The sequence below is a fragment of the Choristoneura fumiferana genome, chromosome Z (genome assembly GCF_025370935.1).
Source record: "Choristoneura fumiferana chromosome Z, NRCan_CFum_1, whole genome shotgun sequence".
Classification (NCBI taxonomy): domain Eukaryota; kingdom Metazoa; phylum Arthropoda; class Insecta; order Lepidoptera; family Tortricidae; genus Choristoneura; species Choristoneura fumiferana.
The window spans coordinates 5,800,667-5,820,836 of NC_133472.1; the positions used below are offsets into that span (position 1 = coordinate 5,800,667).

At 35.6% G+C, this 20,170-nt stretch overlaps 1 long non-coding RNA gene across 1 annotated transcript in view; it reads left to right on the top strand.

Moving 5' to 3' along the window:
* The window catches only part of LOC141441123 (uncharacterized), a 30,889-nt gene extending 10,949 nt beyond the window's left edge, over positions 1–19,940 (top strand). Inside the window, exons 2-3 of the long non-coding RNA XR_012452778.1 lie at positions 9,554–16,508; positions 17,008–19,940. This is a non-coding gene — a long non-coding RNA (uncharacterized lncRNA). The remainder of the gene's footprint in view (positions 1–9,553; positions 16,509–17,007) is intronic.
* The last annotated feature ends 230 nt before the right edge of the window (positions 19,941–20,170 follow it).

Consider the following 20,170-nt stretch of genomic DNA (forward strand, 5'->3'; position numbering starts at 1 on the left):
GAAATCAATATTGTACATGTACTAGCAATTTTGTACATTAGAAATTTAAAACGTGGGTTAAATGAACGTAGGATAAACGTCACTAGGATTTTCATGTTCTAATAGTTTTGTACATTAGATATTTTAAACGTGGGTTAACTAAACATCGAGCATGTATCTTTAGGAATTTTGTTCTTATAAATTTAGATTTTCGCAGTTTTGTCTTTAGGAATATCGTACGTAGAAATTTTAATTTTCGAAATTTTGCTACGGAGAAATATCAGGTTCAAATATACTTAATGTAAATATCTACTGCGACTATACATTGCATGAATTGAGCAGTTAGCGAAAGTGACTTATTGATTAAACTGGCCAAATAGGGAAATTGACGAGTCAGAGATTTTGATGGCATTGACGAATTAGGGAAACTGACGAATTAACGAAAATGGCGAATCAGGGAAAATGACGAATTAAATAATTTGATGGCATTGACGAATTAGGGAAACTGACGAATTAACGAAAATGGCGAATCGTGAAAATGACGAATTAAAGATTTTAATGACATTGACGAATTAGGGAAATTGACGAATTAACGAAAATGGCGAATCAGCGAAAATGACCAGTAGTGCACTAACTCCTAAAACTATCAAACTCGAAACGTCACAGAACTCATCATAGGTGAAAAATGTATAACTTTAGTTAAAATGTTCAGTTTTTAGTTGTCTACATACTGTTGAATTTTATTTAAGCATAAAGGATTCATATTTGTAAAAAAAACAACTTGCGAAAGTTGCACTTTGCAAATTAATACCCTACGAACTGTATGGAAAAAGTTTTCTTTGATTTGTGGGTGTTCTAGTACTCTAACCTTAGTTGGTCTCAAAGAGTGTTTTAATCCTTGATAGAAATGGATCGCTGACTGTACATTTTATCAAAAATCTGTGAATGTCGATTGTCATCACTCAAAAAGTTAGTAAAGGTCTCCTAAGAGCATTTTCGCATAGCAGCAAGGGATCTAGTTAGTAACTGCTCTTGCTGCCCCATCTCAACTTTCCACCCTGTATAGATTAAAAATCGCATTGAAAAGAAAAATATTTTAAAATATTTATTTTATGAATTAAGTGTCAACTGAAAGAAAATAATTTACTTAAATACATAACATAAGCAACATAACAAACTTGACTTCTGGATAGAACAAGGCTTATAATAACTCCATACGCTTATTCAAAACAATAATATATAAATTACAATAACGTCAAAGAAAAATATTCAACATTATAATAAAGATTAGAAGCTTAATGCTTCGTTAAGCTCATACTACGAGACCATACTGGAGACCTAATACATGCGAATTTGAAAGAAAACGATTCTGTCAACTACCTTGAGGTGCCGGGGGAGTTGCGATCGGTTGGAAGCGCTTCGAATTATTTCTAACCCGATCGCTAGGGCGTGCATTGACTTTATGCTTTCTATCGATATCGATAAAAAGTTTTGCAAAAAGGTTTTTCAAGGAGTAGTTTTCACTCAGTTAAAATATAAATGCCAACTTTGAATCTTATTTAAGCTTAAATTAAACAAGATAAAAAGTACTTTTAATGGTTTGTTGAACCTTAGTAGTATGATGCTTATTTTGTTATTAATTTATAAAATGAGTTAATTTTGTAGTATATTCTTTTAACTGCAAATTTTTATTCCAATTTTGGATTTTTAAGTAATTAAATAATTTAAATGTATGTAATGTAGGATGACGAGGATGATGAAGGTTGACTGGTAGAGATCCCTTAGAAGAATAAGTTCGCCTTTGTACATTTTTCTCAATGTTTGTCAATTGTGTTTGTTACTTATTTTGTACAATAAAGAGTTTACATACCTACGTACATTTAAATAATTTAAGTTATTAAAAATCGAAATTGGAATAAAAACGTGCAGTTAGCAGAATATACTACAAAATTAACTCATTTTAAAAATCAATAACAAAAAATAAGCATCATACTACTAAAGCTCAACAAACCATTAAAAGTATTTTTTAAGAGAAGTCTCTTCGTTCCATTCTCCATACAAACGTAGTCCCGGTCTCATTTGAAAACTATGCAACAGAAGTAGATGAAATTTTGTAAGTATGGATAGACGCGTTTATGCCTGTGGTTTTTCAGATTTTTCATATAAATGTGTAATATCAGAATTACAGGAGCTCAAAAGTCGTCAAAAAAACAGATGACAACTTTGCACGAGAATTACAGGCTAATAAAGCATTTTTACAAAAATCTAAAAAACCTCGGGCGTAGAAAATGTAATGAAAATCTTGATTGTAAAATATCATTGATTTTTGTGCTATACTTTTCGTATAATACGAGGACAACGAAACCCTAAATCCAACCGCCCAAATCTTGAAAAGCCTACAGCTATCTCGATATAAATTACGGACGTCGTTGCGGACGTCGGAACGTCGTTGGGAGCATGGGGGGGGGGACGGCTGCGAGCGCTTATGTCACGAGCGATAAAGACAGCAATATCCCAAACGAATGCAGCGCGCGGCCGGCAGGGAAACTTCTCTTAAATTGTTTAGTTTAAGCGTAAATAACATTCAAAGTTGGCATTTATATTTTACTTGAGTACCTACTGCTTGAAAAACCTTTTTGCAGAACGATAAAAATATCGTTATCGATAGAATGCATAAAGTCATTACAATGCACGCCCTATAGCGATCGGGTTAGAAATACTTGGGAGCATTTCGAACCGGCCGCAACTCCCCCCGCACCTCAGGTAGTTGACAGAATCGTTTTCTTTCAAATTCGCATGTATTAGATTAGATCTCCAGGGGGTACGTAGCTTAGAAGAAACACGAGCAAACACGCGCGAATGAGCGCGTATACTCGCGTTCGGTTTAAAGTAGCGCGCGCGTAAGCGCGTATGCCAAAAACAAGCAGAAAAAAACGCTAGTCTGAAACCGCCCTTAGGGTGCCAATCTTTACACCGGTATACGGTAGGACTTACGAGTAAGGCCTGCACTGCCGTGCATTTCCTAAACCACAGTAAGTGCTAATTTTGCGGTTTTTTTCTTTTTTGTGAACTAGAATTAGCTCAACAGGACGCAGGTGTGTATAATAATATACTGGATTTGTGCTTTCGACGACTGGAACTTTACTGTTAAAACTCGAGGCCTCCGAGTATAGTAAATGATGAAAATTCAGTGAATTATGTTGACAAAACTAACTAAAGTGCCGTAAAAATGATTAAGGATACGGTTTTTGACAATTTACTGATTAAAATACAGTAGGTAAACATCCAATTTTAAACCTTATTTAGCCAGTAAAGTGGTGTAAACTTTTACGCCAGAAAACAAACTAAAATGCAGTAAAATAAAAATGTGCCAAAATAATTATAGTGTTTTTAAAATTTTACTGTTGTTTTGGTGAAAAAACTAAGCTAAAGCTTGAAGCTTGCTTGAAGCCTTTGACTTATCGACGCTAATGTAAAAACCACGTAATATATTCAAATACATAAAACGACGGCAGGGTGAGAATGCCACCTGTTTCCTTAAAAAATATTAGAAAGACTCACGAGTTTCCAAATTACAGATTGATCTTTAGGGTGAGAAAATTAACAAAATCATGGGAATAAATACATGTAGTTTTGAAAATGGATACAGTTATAATACCTCACGGTATCCAGATGAACATACTAAAAGTCCTCAAGTGGGGCTGTGCTGAAGATACCTTTTCCAGGTTTTAGCTCAAAATCTCGAATATTTGTTCGAATAGAGTTATGATTACTTCAGACAAAAGTTTTTACAAAAAAAAAAACCGACAAATTTGTTTATATTTATTTTTGTTCTACGATCAATACTTTAGGAGCTACTAAACTCAACATCGGAAGCCATAGATAGCAAAATCAAGAGAAACGATGTTTTTGACAATATATCGTGCGCCCACTACTCGACTTGATCTTAACAGCCATCGATAGTAGCTTTTTGTAAGATCCAGCACCAAGTCCAAAGATGATCTCTCTTCTCTCCTCCCCACTAAAGGGTCAGCAAAATATCACGCATTATGAGTAGGTATTCCACCAACTACAAGAGTGACTGGGTAACGAAATGCCTCCCGAAATGTGGGATTGTAAGCGAGGAGCCAATTACCACCACTGATCCTAGTTTATAGTATGCTTCCGCTGTTAAGGCTCATGTACCACGTGATCCTAGTTTTCATCATAAATATGTATCTATCTTCATGTTAGTATTATGTTCAAAAATGCTTCAGCATACTTAAATAAATTCCATTTAAATGTATCGTAGCAAAAATAAGTATACATGAATGCCAGGCAAATATTTGCGCCGTTTGATTCAGTATCCAGACTGCAACAACAAACCTCTGACTGCATAGAATCGTACCAATCACGAAAACAGTGCGGAACTGCAGTCTATCTCACGATTATGACGACTGACAGTCCTTAGATTGAATTGACTCAGTTTAACATTCTCAGAAAGGTGCCAAGCATAGCTTATAGATGCTTCAGTGATCTGTCCTGAGATGAGTTCGCTTTGGCTTAGTCGACTCTGGAAAGTATCTTGAACCATGCGGTTATATTTTAAAATTTTACTGTTGTTTTGGTGAAAAAACTAAGCTAAGCTTGAAGCTTGCTTGAAGCCTTTGACTTATCGACGCTAATGGATTATATTCAAATACAGTAGAATGCACCACGACTCACGAGTTTCCAAATTACAGATTGATCTTTAGGGTGACAAATAATAGAGAAGAACGGTACCAGATGTATGGAGTATGGATAGAGCTCAAAATCTCGAATATTTGTTCGAATAGAGTTATGATTACTTCAGAATTTTACAAAAAAAAAACCGACAAATTTGTTTACATTTATTTTTGTTCAACGATACTACTCCAACATCGGAAGCCGATTTTTTACAATATATCGTGCGCCCACTACTCGACTTGATCTTAAAGCCATCGATTTAGTAAACTCATTTCTGATCTCTCGTTATTACATTATTATGAGTAGTATCGAAATGTCTACATATTTAAGCTAACATATTTCAGACGTGACTGTACTACAAACGATGTAGGCACCATCAGCCAAATATGTGATCTACCACCCTAAAGTTGATAATCGTTTGGATGTCATAAAACCATAATGCCAATAGACGTGTCTGTCGACTGGAAAGTTCGAACTTAGCGACATATTAATTTGATAGGAACTTGTTTAAAAATTGATAGACCACGTATTTGGCTGATGGTACATGTAGATATCATAGAAGTAGAAGACGAAGATGTTGATGTAGAAGACGATGAACAAGATAATAAAGACAGACTGATTTGCTTTTTCTATTCTTAAATAAAAATTTAAAACTCATTTCGTTATTCTTAAATCGTCTACTTTCTAACCGACTTCAAAAAAGGAGGAGGTTCTATGTTCCAATGTTTGTATTTTTTTTTATGTATGTTTGCCGATTAGTCAGTCAATTGAGGACCGATTTTCAAAATTATTTTTTTAAACGAAATGGTATTTTTTTGAGGTGGTCCCATTGTCACCAAGTCAAGATCTGATGATGGGATCCTAGGGAAATCGAGGGCAAACCTCAAATTTTATAGGCACACCTATAGCGATTTTGGCATGTTTAGCATTAAAATAAGCATTTACATTCAGAAAGTATCATTTGGTAACCTGGACCTGATGAAGAAGACCGTAGATGACCAATGGAACTCGTCAAAGCTAAGTAATGCTCGCTCGTCTATTAAAGATCATGATGAATATACCTACATAAGCGACTAAGAAGGAGCTTTAAGTGAATGATTCTTTCGAACTGATCTGATGCTGAAGCCGGAAGGTAGGCAACGGAACTCTGTTATAAAACAACGTAACTAAGCCGTGTTTGGGCTTCATGGCTACGAATCAGTAAAAAATGAGAAGTAAAGAATTTTTTTATCAAAAAAGTAAAACCGACTCCAAAGAAATAAAAAAAATAACAAAATATGGAACAGACTACAAAACCCTTGAAAATATTTTTCTAGCACTAGGTACCTACTAGTTCGAAGTCGGTGTCCCAGCACGACCCAGCAGGATGGATTGAAACGCATAGTTTTTAGGTGAGGTAGACGACTATTGTTCGATTCTTGCTGGCTCGTGCTGAGGCACCGACTTCGAGCTAGTAGGTACTGCAGCATTACAACGCTGCATGTGAGTTGCGTGTTGCATACTTTTTGGTTATTTCATTCGTTTTCTTTGGCCGGTTTTGTGCTGGCTGTTTACGTCTTAATACTATGTAGTTGTTTTTTGGTTTGAAATTTGAAATTTAAATTTGTGTCTTGGCTGTTCCTTTGGCGTTTTTGTTTTAGAGAGTCATTCTTAGAACATTGGTTGTTGAGTGCGGAACTCTGTTTTATGTCCTGAGGAGCTATTTTTTTTTGGAAAATTGTAACCAGCTTATCAGCTTATCAAATTTAAATTTCAAAATTCAAACCAAAAATCAACTACATAGTATTAACCGGCCAGTGAAAACGAATGAAAATAACCAAAAAGTATGCAACACGAAACTCACATGCAGCGTTGTAATGCTGCAGTACCTAGTGCTAGAAAAATATTTTCAAGGGTTTTGTAGTCTGTTCCATTTTTGTTATTTTATTTATTTATTTTTAAATCTGTTTAAACTTACACAACCCCTACTTAGCTCCTAAAGTATAAATCGTAGAGAAAAAATGAATATGACCAAATTTGTTGGAAATCTTATGTAGAAGCTTTTGTCCGAAGTAATCATAATGCTATTTGTACAAACATTCGAGATATGAGCAAAAACCTTAAAAAAAAGGGTTTACTAATGTTTCGGCGAATAACGTTTCGCAACTTGTTTCATTTCACAGCTTTTCATTTGCCAACTGTTTAATATTTCTGAAACTGTAAAAATTACAGGATTTTTATAAAACTAACCTAACCTAACCTAGAGGGTTTTACACGATGACCCTGAAATAAATCCTGAAATATTTACAGTATAAGTTCGCAAAATGAAAAGTTGCGAAATGAAACAGGTTGCCAAACGTTACGTTGCGAAAAGGCAGTAGGTACCCGAAAAAAAAGGTACCTTCAACCTCCCCTTACACCGTCAGCACACCCTCCACCCTTGAGGACTTTTAGTATGTTCATCTGGATACTGCATGGTATAACTGTACCAATTTTCTAAACTATTCGAGTTTTTCCCCTGATTGCTCATATTCGGCATTATTTGATTCTATAGCTAATTATCCTCTTTTGTTAAATAAAAATTGATTAAATTATTTTAAGACAATCTGCTATATCATATCGTAGTGTACGAGGTACTTAAATACCTATTTCGTAGTAGCATTACATTTCAATAAATTCGTTTCGTGCTGAAATTATCAGAAAACAGAAAGTGTCAAAGGTACGCAGTCAGGGTGATCATAAAGATCTGCGCCTTCTTGAAAAATATACCTTAAGTCGGTAGCACAGTACTATTTATTATACTAAAGAACAGTAAATTGGCTATGATACTGCAGTTTAGCATGCAATTAATACTAATTTTAAGTAGTGAACGAGTCATGTGTACAGTAATCAGATTTTTTACTGCATTTTAATCTGCTTTTAGTATGATTTTCTGTTTATCTCAAGGTATAGTAATAATTTTAAAAGTGTTTTAAAAGGGTTTTATGCGTTTTTCTCGAAACGCACTTTTTGCATTTACTGTTGTTTAAGTTTTGCACGGCAGTGCAGACATCCTGCCGCCGCAGGTAGCGGTATCCTATTATGGGGGTCGCTACCGCAGCCAGAAGCGTGCGGCGCGGGGTAAACAAGTGCACCGAACACGCTGTGCTGTAAGTACCACATTGGCAAACGGCTTCGGTTTCGTCAAAGTCGCGGAAATACTACACCAAACAACCGGTGAGATATCGCTTGGGTACCACGGCACCACTACCCACGGCTGGGATACCTAGACTTGAAGTGGCCTTTATGCTCCTTCCTTACTAAGTAAATACCTTAATTAATCCAATTGAGACGAATATTAAAACGGCAAATGAGCACAGCAGCGGCACTTAAGAGCATGTTACTAAGGTGCGCGCTATTCGCGGCTCGATTGCAATATCTTGAAGAACACACGCAGACGTGGAATCTGGCGAAGAGGGAGATGCCGCGGTTGAAGGGCACGAGGGAAGCGTGGTTAGTGCTGATGCACCCCTCTTTCTTAAACCGTAAAATGAGCTCTAGCCTCTTAAACCTGTGCCCCATGGGCGTGAGTCCGTAAGAATTTTTCGGCCAATAGTGCCTGCATCCTCGCTGTGTGTAGATGTTACCGACGTCTATATAACGTTTGAAACAACCCCCGGTGTATTGGCCAAAGTAATTCTTTTTTAACCCATAGTCAAAATAAAATCCGGCTCCCCATGTTCCAAATTTTCTGTCCGGTCTACCATAATCATCCTTACAATACGAACCGTAGACGAAGTTGTTCCAACCTTGAAAATTTCCGTGATATTTTAATGACGAATTATCATAAGGATCAAGCTTCACAAAAATCGGGTTGGTATAATAGCATTTGCCTCTGAAGAATCTTTGGACGGATCTCAATCTGTAATCAGCAGACTCAAAAGCGTCATGGCAGAGAGAGTTGGTCGGTACGAAAAATGTCATATTCATTCCGCACCAAAAGCAGCAAGAGATAGGGTAAGCGCGTTTATTATAATACATAACCTTTTTAGTTATATAATTGTTAACCCCAATATGTTCTACTCTATTTTTTTTCCATATTCTTTCATTCTTGTCCCATATCTCAGTTTGGTAGATTCGCCTACCGCTTTGCACCGGGCTATCAAACGAGTCTGTATTATCTTCGCTCTTGTGTTCTTTCATCAGCGTCATCGCAGGCATTTGCTGCCAATACCGAATTGACTCTTTGTAAGCAGGGGCATTGCGTCGCGCAGTGTACTCCGCCAATACATTCACTAGTTCTGGGAGCTCCTGGATCAAACTGTCGTAGTACTTGTCAGAAATGTCTCGCGGCTCTGGGGGAGACTTGTCATCTTTATCTTCGTACTCTCCCGGTTCCTTATAGCCATTGACAAAAATAGCACAAGAAAGTTTCAAAATCACTATAAATATTTTCATTTCCATTGTTTTACTTCGTTAGTTTAGTTTAATAAATTGTTGGTGTTTGTTGTTGTTGTTTTTTTATATGGCTCTGTCCATCGGAGGAATACTTTTTTATCTTTTGCTTTTGCGTCAAACAGGAGTGACATGTAATTTTTTTCATGTGCAGTGATCACTATCAGAAGCAAAGAGTATTAGGTAGTTTGGTATTAGTAAAGGTAAACAAAAAATATATGACTATTGTCAAGAGGGCGCTATTGTTCTTATTTATATGGCAATAGTGTAGTATTAGTATAGTCATAGAGAGAAGGTAGCTAAATTCCAAGCGTACCCGATTATTACTATTATGTTACACAGCTTCATTCTTTGCGATTTAACGTGTGTAGCATAGTGTAGTAGCACCCCCGAGCATAAGCCTAGCACGATTTTTTAAATTTTTATATTGGTATCATTTAACTTCACTGACTTACAGAGCCTCTCACCATCTTGAGCCAACGAGTATAAGTACCTATTTGAGCTCATTCTGCATTCTCCTGCGCACTATCTATCAATATGGGGAAGAAACGGAAGAGCGATAATAAGGAGGAAAAATAAGGAATAAAATTAGTAAATTGGAATCGAAGTTGCTCGAAGAGGCTAGGCGTAAAGCAAGAACAGTCGATTCATCGGAGAGCGAAGTACAAGGTAAGATTATATTGACCACATGCTTCTTTTTATTGCTATGCAATAAAGTGATGCGTAATTGCTAATTACAAGCTCTTACTGTCACGCTATATTACCTTTATAAGGTATTAATCCATGTATTTCAATTAAGTGATGCGTAATTGCTAATTACGGGCTCTTACTGTCACGCTATATTACCTTTATAAGGTATTAATCCATGTATTTCAATTAAGTGATGCGTAATTGCTAATTACGGGCTCTTACTGTCACGCTAGATTACCTTTATAAGGTATTAATCCGTGTATTCCAATTAAGTGATGCGTAATTGCTAATTACGGGCTCTTACTGTCACGCTCGATTACCTTTATAAGTTATTAATCCATGTATTCCAATTAAGTGATGCGTAATTGCTAATTACGGGCTCTTACTGTCACGCTAGATTACCTTTATAAGGTATTAATCCGTGTATTCCAATTAAGTGATGCGTAATTGCTAATTACGGGCTCTTACTGTCACGCTAGATTACCTTTATAAGGTATTAATCCATGTATTCCAATTAAGTGATGCGTAATTGCTAATTACGGGCTCTTACTGTCACGCTATATTACCTTTATAAGGTATTAATCCATGTATTCCAATTAAGTGATGCGTAATTGCTAATTACGGGCTCTTACTGTCACGCTAGATTACCTTTATAAGGTATTAATCCGTGTATTCCAATTAAGTGATGCGTAATTGCTAATTACGGGCTCTTACTGTCACGCTATATTACCTTTATAAGGTATTAATCCATGTATTCCAATTAAGTGATGCGTAATTGCTAATGACGGGCTCTTACTGTCACGCTAGATTACCTTTATAAGGTATTAATCCATGTATTCCAATTAAGTGATGCGTAATTGCTAATTACGGGCTCTTACTGTCACGCTAGATTACCTTTATAAGGTATTAATCCATGTATTCCAATTAAGTGATGCGTAATTGCTAATTACGGGCTCTTACTGTCACGCTAGATTACCTTTATAAGGTATTAATCCATGTATTCCAATTAAGTGATGCGTAATTGCTAATTACGGGCTCTTACTGTCACGCTAGATTACCTTTATAAGGTATTAATCCATGTATTCCAATTAAGTGATGCGTAATTGCTAATTACGGGCTCTTACTGTCACGCTAGATTACCTTTATAAGGTATTAATCCATGTATTCCAATTAAGTGATGCGTAATTGCTAATTACGGGCTCTTTCTGTCACGCTATATTACCTTTATAAGGTATTAATCCATGTATTTCAATTAAGTGATGCGTAATTGCTAATGACGGGCTCTTACTGTCACGCTAGATTACCTTTATAAGGTATTAATCCATGTATTCCAATTAAGTGATGCGTAATTGCTAATTACGGGCTCTTACTGTCACGCTAGATTACCTTTATAAGGTATTAATCCATGTATTCCAATTAAGTGATGCGTAATTGCTAATTACGGGCTCTTACTGTCACGCTAGATTACCTTTATAAGGTATTAATCCGGTATTTCAGCTGCTGGACCTAATGATTTACGTGTGCGAAGCCGCGGGTAAACACTAGTTGAACGATAAAATAGTATTTTAGTAGAAATTATGTACATTTCTATTTACTAGTATCATATTTACTGTGGAGTCCATTGTTGGACCAAAAAATCATTTTGAATCACTTCCCTGTGTCTACTCTCATTTCCCTGTCTTATGTAAATTTAAAAATGCCTCTTCTAAATTATATCGAAAATACAAACTGAGGCATGGATACACAGAAAAACCAGAAAAAGAGACCAGCGCTGGGAATCGAACCTAGGTCCTCAGCAATCCGTACTGCGTACTATAACCCCTACACCACCGTTGGACAGGAGTCAAGATACAAATTTCTTCTATGTACACATATCTCAGGTTGGCTTTTTCTACTACGCTACTTAAGCAGCAAAAAATTCTAAATTAATCCATATTTTAACTGACCCTTTAAATTCTAAAATACTCCATCATAAACCTTGGGGAAAATATACGACAAAAAATATAAGTGGATGTACATGTTTCACCATTTTAAAAATTCTACCCTTAAAGGGGTATAAAGGGGAGTGTAAGTTTTGAACATGAAGTGTATGGAAGAAACGTTAGGTATATATTTGAAGATATAATTCTAAAACTTCTTGAAAATGCTATTAAACATTTTAAGTTAAAAGGGGCATGGAAACATTGTGAATGACTCTTAAGCAGGACTAAGAGAATACGTGATTCGCCATTTTTAAAAATTAAACTTAGGGATTACATTAAATAATGAAATATGAGTAAATTCAAAATAATTATTTACTGCTGATTGAAGTATCTTAAAGAGCTTTCACATCACTAGAGCCAACGTCAGTCAGTCAGTCAGCCAGTCGTCAGTAAGGTCCGACCGAGACTGCTTTTTTAATCTTGGCCGAGACCGAGACCGAGACCGAGAAAAAAATATATTCTCGGCCGAGACCGAGACCGAGACCGAGACACAAAAAATAAATGCTTTTTTCTATATTTATCATTTTATTATCTTAAAAAAACCGGCGAAGAGCGTGTCGGACACGCCCAAGACAGGGTTCCGTAGCCATTTGGAAAAAATCAATTAATATTTAACCACTGTCAGCGTGACTGATATGTATATTCATGCCAAATTACAGCTCTCTAGTACTAACGGTCTCTGAGCTGAGCCGCGGACAAACAGACGGACAGACATGGCGAAATTATAAGGATTCCTAGTTTACTACGGAACCCAAAAAATACGCGAACTATGAATAAAAAAAAAGTTTTATTATGGTTTAGTTAAACGTTCCACCGGTTCCTACAAACAAACTTAATTATCACGTAAATCAAACTACAGTATTACCAAAAACAATCGTTATCGAAAAGAAATGAACGAGGTGTCGCTTGTTACTCTTGTTAGCGGGTGTCAGTAAGCAAGTAGGTAGATACCATACGCGTGAACCCGGGCGGAGCGACCAATCAAAATCCCAAAGAAAGCTCATGCCAGCGCGGACACCGCGGTAAACCGCGCGCCAATATTAAAATTCAGTGCCGTCGCGGAGTCTCGGTCGCGGCCGAGAATCTCGGCTGTTTTGGGCCGAGACCGAGACCGAGATCTCGGCCCGATTTTTGGCCGAGATTTGTCGAAACCGAGACCGAGACCGAGATCTCGGTCGGACCTTAGTCGTCAGTCAAGTGTCAATGTCAGTCACCACTGTTATGAGCAGGTACGTCACTATTGGAACATCACATCACTAGCGAAGATGGCGTCATGCTTACGGTGAACTGTAATTGTAATTAATTGGAATATTTTTAATAAAGCCCAGTTGTGAAGTTTCGCATATCATTTATTACGACACCAACCAAAACATGGTGTCAGAATTGGGTGCGTAATCTACGTGTCGTATAGTCAGTCAGTCAAGTCATTGCACCTTCAGTCGGTGTAAAAAGTCGGCGTCATGTCTGATGAAAATCAAAAACCTAAGAAACTTTCTGGAATGTCCAGTCCGCAGCCCATGGTGATGAACGGTAACTTGGCACAACAATGGAAAAAATGGGTGCAGTCATTCAAATTTTATTTGCGTGCGTCTGGTTTGGATGAAGAGAGTGATGGCAGAAAAGTGGCTCTGTTTTTACATGTCATTGGTGAAAAAGGCGTGGATGTTTTCAATACATTTGGTAAAGATGAGGATAACATTACATACGACGACCTGATAAAGTTATTCCAAAATCATTTTGCCCCAAAAGGTAACCTCACCTATGATTGCCATAACTTTTTCACATATAAACAAGGTGAAAATGAAACCTTGGACGATTTTGCTTGTGCATTAAAATTAAAGTCACAAAACTGTGAGCTAGGACAGCTGCAAGAACGCCTAATCAAAATAATGTTTATATGTAACATGCATCAAAAATACAACTATATCAGAGAAAAATTATTGCTTGAAGATAAGCTGGATCTTGATAAGGCATTAGAAATGGCAAAAGCCATGCATGCTTCCAGACATCAAACAGATGAATTGACAGCAGAACAAAGTTCAGTCTTGTATAATGCGAGTACAAGTCAGTCACACTCAAGATCAAAGTCTAACTCAAGGAACTTCAGTCAATATAGTCAGCAATCAAGGCAGGAAGTTTGTACAAGATGTGGTCAGGTGCATCGTTACAGGTGTCCAGCATCTGGTGTAAAGTGCAAAAAATGTGAAAGAGTTGGTCATTTTGCAGTTTGTTGTCGGTCATTTCAGTCAAAGTCAATAAGATATGTACAGTCAGATAATAATATACAACAGGTACAGTCAGAACAAGATGAATTGTTTATAGGTCACATTCAGTCATCCAAGTCATTGTCAAGTGAATGGACAATTAATTTATCTATAAACAATTCACAAATAAATTGTATTATTGATACCGGCAGTGATGTCAATATTATGTCAAAAAGTGTTTATGACTCGCTTGATACTAAAAATGTATTGTCTAAAACTGATGTAAAAATTAAGTCGTACACTGGTAATAGTCTTGAGGTAGGGTAAAACCTCCAGTGAATGAACACTTAAGAAACTTTTCTACTTTGAAAAATCACTTCTCTGTACTTATTAATAATTGTAATGATTTTATGTAATTTAATCAATCGTTATTTAATAAACAAGAATTTAATTTCTGCGATTTTTTATTACGTGTATAGTTTTTGAGTTATGGAAGAATTTATAAAAAAGTACCCAAAAACCTAGTAAATGAACGAAAAAGTTAATGAATGAACAGAGTAAAACCCAGTGAATGAACATTATTTAGATAGTTTTAATCAACATTTAGAAAAGCATTTTTAACATAAAACGAAGTCTTCTTCTTCAGTTATTATTATATAAAATCTTGAGGTAGGTACAGCACCTTCAGTATTCCAATTATGTTTCTGTATTACAAAAATACATATATAATTCTATTAAAGTAGGTACAAATTAAGCACCTTAATATCTTGATTAATTTACTTTTTTTAAAAACTCGTAGCTCAAATTAGATAATTTTTCCGAGTGAACTTTATAGACGTTATATCAAGGTTCAATTTTGTTGACATATTGATTTTAGATAAGTACGAGATTTTTTCAGTAACGATAATCCGAGCTTTATAATAAAACTTAATAAATAACAAACATTAAACTCTATTGATACTCGTATTCTAATCAGTCTGTAATCAGTCTCTAATTAGTTAAAAGTATCATCATTTGGGACAAAAAAATCTTAACAACCCAATTTTTAATTATAGATTGTGGCTAATAACAATAAGCAACTTACTACAAGCAAAATCTACATAATTTTTTAATCATTTTTAATTTATATAAAAATAAAAATCGATCAAAATAAATCAATAAAACAAAAAAATATATAATTATATAGTAATTCATGACAAATAAAAGGTACACACTAACTGAACAGGCTCGGGTGAATATATGAACGTCTTGGATAAAATGGCTTGTTTTATGCTCTTGTTGTACAATCTAATATTATTAACAAGTCCAATTTAGGAAGTAAAACTATCGTGCATTTCGATCACGTCCATCGTTACCTACGTTGTTCATACATAGGGTTAGTAGGTATCTAGTAAATGAACAAAGCCAAATTTCTATAGTCCATTTACTAGATTTTTCATTCCTATGAATGAACACGTAGTGTCCCAATACTAGTTCAAAGAAACAGAATCGTTTTCTATGCAGAATCTGAAAACACAACCTTAATACGATTACGTTAACATTTAATTTTAGGAAAAAAACTATATTGAGCCGACACCAGTAAATGAACAGACTGTTCATTTACTGGTTTTAGAACATTTGATAAGCCAGTAATGGAACACCTAAAAATATCAACTTAACCGCAAAATAAGCCACTAAAGAGTACAATTATAGAAGATTTAACCCTTAATCTAACCAATAGCTAAACTTTATAGTGGTATACATGAAATAAGCAGTTCAAATGTTACTCAAAACATGCACTGTTCTTATTTGGGATCTAATTTTTCCATACAAAACTTCAAAAGCAGAAATACGTGAACTTCAAACGCCTGCCATGTTGAAATTGGTCGAAAATAAATTTACCGATTGTTGCCATTGCATAGGAAATCGAGTTGCCGGTAAGAAAAAAAATACGACAGTTGGTGGAAATGGCTATATTGCTTATTTTAGGCAAAAAACGTGATTTTGTTCATTCACTGGGGGGGGTTCATTCACTGGAGGGTTTACCCTACTAGGTCAACAAAACCTAGAGTGTAAATTTCAATTTAATGACCTCTGTATGACAAAACAAATTAATTTTATAATTGCAAATGTGAATTCTCCAACTGTATTAGGCAAACTTACTTGCTCAGAGATGGGATTAATTAAAAGAGTTTTTTGTGTAGACACTACAAGCATGCAAACATCAGAAAGTGATATCAGTCAATTGTTTTCTGAATTAAGTCAAAATGAGGCAAGTTCAAGTCGAGTCACAAAAAGTCAATCACAGTCATTTTCATTACAGTCAAGTCAGTCACAAAATATAAATTTAAATAAACTTGTTGAATGTAATAATTCTGTTTTTACCGGTCTCGGTTGTCTTCCTGGTGAGTGTCACATAAGTACAAATCCTGAGGTCCAGCCAAAAGTTGATGCACCGAGGAAGGTTCCATTTGCATTACATCATAGACTTCAACAAGAACTTGAGAAGATGGAAAAAATGGATGTCATTACCAAAGTCACAGAGCCTACTGAATGGGTGAGTTCTTTAATCTTAATAGAAAAGAAAAATGGTCAGTTAAGGGTATGTTTAGACCCCCGTAATTTAAATCAGGCAATTAAGAGGACTCATTATCCGATTCCATCAGTAGACATGGTCCGCGCCAAGGTGGCTGGTGCAAAATTTTACTCCACCGTGGATGCAAGTAGCGGATTTTGGATGTGTAAATTGAGTGAGAAGAGTTCTTACCTCACAACTTTTAATACACCTTTTGGCCGATACCGCTTTAAACGTCTTCCATATGGAATCAGCTGTGCTCCTGAGTATTTTCACAGAATTATGACTGAAATTTTTGGTGACATACCAGGAGTGGCAGTATACAGTGATGATATTTTAGTAAGTGGTCAAACATTACAAGAGCATAATGAGCGTCTGAATGTAGTATTTAAAAGAGCACAGGAATATAATGTCAAGTTCAACAAAGAAAAATGTTCATTCACCAAGGAAAGTATTAAATATCTGGGTCATATTTTTTCAGCGGATGGAATCACAGCTGATCCGGACAAAGTCAGAGCAATCAAAGAGATGCCTTCTCCAACCTGTCTAAAGGATTTACAAAGATTCCTAGGTTTACTTAATTATTTAAGTCCTTTTATTAAAAATATGGCAGGTGAGACAGAAATTTTACGCCAGTTATTAAAAAAATCTACTGATTGGCAGTGGACTGCCAATCATGAAACAACGTTTTGTCGCCTGAAGCAATTAATATGTCAAGTTCCAGTGTTGACACATTTTAATGTCCATGATCCTATTGTCCTACAAAGTGATGCTAGTAAGAGTGCTGTCGGAGCGGTGTTACTACAAAATCAACATCCTGTATATTATGCTTCAAAAACTTTAACAGATACACAACAAAAAATGGCTCAGATAGAGAAAGAACTCTATTCAATAGTTTTTGCCTGCACCAAATTTCATCAATTTATATATGGACAAACTGTAACTGTAGAGACAGACCATGCTCCTTTAATAACATTGTTTAAAAAGCCTTTAGTCGAGGTTCCAACACGTCTCCAAAGAATGATGTTGAAAATACAACCCTATAGTCTAAATGTAGTTTACAAGAAAGGTAGTCACATGTATATTGCTGATACTTTGTCAAGAGCAGCACTCCCGGAAACAATTTCAGATGAATTGGATGATGATGTCATTGTTCATGTAAATTTACTGATTAAATCATTACCAGTGTCACCAGAACGTCTACAGTGGTTAATCAGAGGCACTAATGAAGATGAAAGTCTACAGGTTTTGAAAAAATACTGTAAAGAAGGATGGCCATCAAGTAAAACTCAAATTCACAAAGATCTACATGAGTATTGGCAGTATAGATTTGATTTACATACAGAAAATGAGTTAATCTTCAGAAGTAACAGTATAGTCATACCTAAAAAACTAAGGCCAGATATTTTGAAAATAATACACAGTGGTCACCTGGGAGTTGAAAGGTCAAAAGCGTTTGCTAGAGGACATGTATTTTGGCCATTTATGTCCACTGAGATAAAAAACATCGTTCAGTCGTGTCATATTTGCTTGTCACATAGAAGCTCAAATGCTCCAGAACCACTTCTTCCACATGATGTTACATTACTTCCATGGGAAAAAGTTGGTGTTGATTTTATGGATTATAAATCTAAAAAATACATAGTAGTACAAGATTATTACTCAAATTATATTGAATTAATGACAGTGGCAAGTACTAACGCCAAAACAGTAATTGTTTGTCTTAAAAGTATTTTTAGCAGACATGGTATTCCAGTTGAATTATTTTCTGACAATGGGCCACCATTTAACTCTGCAGAGTTTAAGAACTTTACTTGGGAATGGGGAATACATCATAACACGTCAAGTCCCTACATATCAAGGTCAAATGGTTTGGTAGAGTCGGCAGTAAAGATATGCAAACGTATTCTTACAAAGGCAGAGGAGTCAGGGACAGATCCATATCTCGCTTTGCTTCAATTCAGGAATACATCAAGAGGAAATCTACCATCCCCAGCACAATTATTAATGTCACGGTCACTTAGAACACAATTACCAACAGTCACAAAAAACTTAATACCGAGAACAGTTAATTTTCAAGAATATGTAAAAACTAAGGAAGAAAATAAAAATAAAATGAAGGATTACTATGACAGAAAAACTAAATCATTACCAGAACTTCAAGAAGGAGATGAAATATATTTTAAGAAAATGCCAGAGACTCCATGGATTACAGGCACAGTAAGGTCCAAATGTGTTCAGCCTAGGTCTTATATTGTTGAAGGGTCAGATGGATTTCTAGGAAGGAGAAACAGACAGCATATCTTGAAACCTCCGCAGTTACCTCAAACGGTAACTCAAGATATGTCACGAAACAGTCCAAATATCAAGATATCTCCTAATTCTCATACAGTAGCACCATCTATTGAAGAGCATACAACTCCAGGTGAAATGCGCACTAGGTGTGGAAGAGTCATAAGACCACCAAGACGGTTAGATTTATAATAGTTGATATTTAGTTAAGCTTATTACTTATTCTGTGACTAAGCAAACATTTTAGCAATGACTGTGAAGGACTGATTGATTTAGTTAAGTCTAGAATATATATAGATAGATACTTAGTTCAACAAACTGTCTTATGTTAAGTTACTTAAACAGTCTTGTTGTCAAAAGTTATTAGTGAGAGTTAAGTCAATTATTGTAAACTAGCTCGAGCTGTAAAATTATAAACAATTTAACTTTTTATAATAAGGAGGATGTTATGAGCAGGTACGTCACTATTGGAACATCACATCACTAGCGAAGATGGCGTCATGCTTACGGTGAACTGTAATTGTAATTAATTGGAATATTTTTAATAAAGCCCAGTTGTGAAGTTTCGCATATCATTTATTACGACACCAACCAAAACAACCACATTTGTTTACACAATTGATTTTCTCCATTGAATAGTACCGTAAGTATGTAAGTTTTGTTCATCTTGAAATGCGTTGTTCGTTTTAGTTAGTACACCGCGTAGGGTGGCACGCGCACGTTTTCCTTTCTTCAAATCAAACGACATCGTCGCCAATTTGTTAAGTAATTAAATTAATAAAATGTACATCACTTATTAGGATAAACATATATTTAGAATGACAGTCCAACTCATCAACAACTGTAACTAAGAAACCATTCAAATCAAATATGTGACTATTTGTATCCAAATTTTGTAATAGGAAGTAATAGTAAGTCACAAAATTTAAAACCACAAGCCACGCACGACTCAACAAAATATTTGCGATGAGACTATAACGGTATTTCTGCGACCATTAAAAGCAAATGTGCACTTTTACTGGACTTCACGAAGACTATTTTGGGTAGTAATTATATTATACGGAACCTTTATAATCGTGATAAGATTATAACAGCGTTCGACATATGCACAATAGAACCAAGTATACTTACTCTTGGAATAAGCCGTTATAGAACTAATTTACTTATTATTGATCCACATTGTTCAGAGCACTTAGAATTATTTAATTTGCCCTAACTTCAGTTAAAAAGAGTTTATTTTGAAGAATATAGATTATTATCGAATTACTTGTGAATCGTCCATTGTCCGTCGTACGAGTGTGTGAGCCAAGATGGCGGCCGGACGTGCCCCACCTCGTCTCTATGCGCTGTCA